This window comes from Dioscorea cayenensis, chromosome 20 (genome assembly GCF_009730915.1).
Source record: "Dioscorea cayenensis subsp. rotundata cultivar TDr96_F1 chromosome 20, TDr96_F1_v2_PseudoChromosome.rev07_lg8_w22 25.fasta, whole genome shotgun sequence".
In the NCBI taxonomy this organism is placed as follows: Eukaryota; Viridiplantae; Streptophyta; class Magnoliopsida; order Dioscoreales; family Dioscoreaceae; genus Dioscorea; species Dioscorea cayenensis.
Window position 1 is genome coordinate 25,390,013 of NC_052490.1, and position 938 is coordinate 25,390,950.

At 43.2% G+C, this 938-nt stretch overlaps 1 non-coding gene across 1 annotated transcript; it reads right to left on the bottom strand.

The window, feature by feature from the left end:
- Nucleotides 1-511: 511 nt before the first annotated feature.
- LOC120252269 lies at nt 512-617 on the bottom strand. The gene has a single exon (XR_005533813.1). It is a non-coding gene; the product is annotated as a small nucleolar RNA R71 (small nucleolar RNA).
- Between the last annotated feature and the right edge of the window lie 321 nt (nt 618-938).

The following is a 938-nucleotide window of genomic DNA, read 5'->3' on the forward strand; positions in this document are numbered from 1 at the left end:
TGACCCGAGGGAATCTCTCAATATTGATTGAAGGAGATCCTGAGCTTGAACGTATACTTAGAATAAAAGGGAAAGAGCCTGTTCAAGAACAGTCTAATTTAGCTGATTTGGAAGTGAAAAGATCTGAAAACATGGCAGAACAGAATGAGCAATAACAGACTTTATCTGAATATGCCATACCTTCAATGTTGGGGACACAATCGAGCATTGTGTGTCTCCTGATCACAGCTCAGAACTTTGAGGAGCAATCCGCATGTTGCAGCAATCCGTACAGTTCAACGATTTGGCCGATGAGGATCCAAACAGTCATATAGAGAGTTTCCTCGAGGTGTGTGGTATGCTGAAGATAAACAGAGTGACGGATGATGCCATCAAGTTGAGAGCCTTCCCATTTTTCCTAAAGGGGAAAGTGAAGCAATGGCTACACTCATTACCTAGAGCATCAATTACCACATGGGAGGAGATGGTAGAAGCTTTTCTTGCCCGTTATTTCCCTCCCATAAAATCAACAAAGCTTAGGAATGAGATCTCATCCTTTGTTCAATTGGAATTGGAGTCTCTATTCGAGACATGGAAAGGTTCAAGGAACTCCTGAGAAAATGCCCGCAACACGGATTTTCGGAATGGATGATTGTTCAGACCTTTTACAACAGTTTGAATCCGAGTACAAGGCAACTCTTGGATGCGGCAGAAGGAGGTACTTTAGGTAGCAAGACCCCCGATTAAGGAAATGGGGCTAAACAACTACTAATGGAATGCTAGGGAGAAGAAAAAGGTGGCCGGTCTCCATGAAATAGATGCGGTAACTTCATTAGCGGCTCAAGTGAAAAATTTGAGTAAGAATTTAGATCTTCTAACTTCAAATAAATGGAGGCCATGACTAATTGCACCGGGTGTGATGGAGGACATGCTCCCTCTGATTGCCCGATCTCTATCGG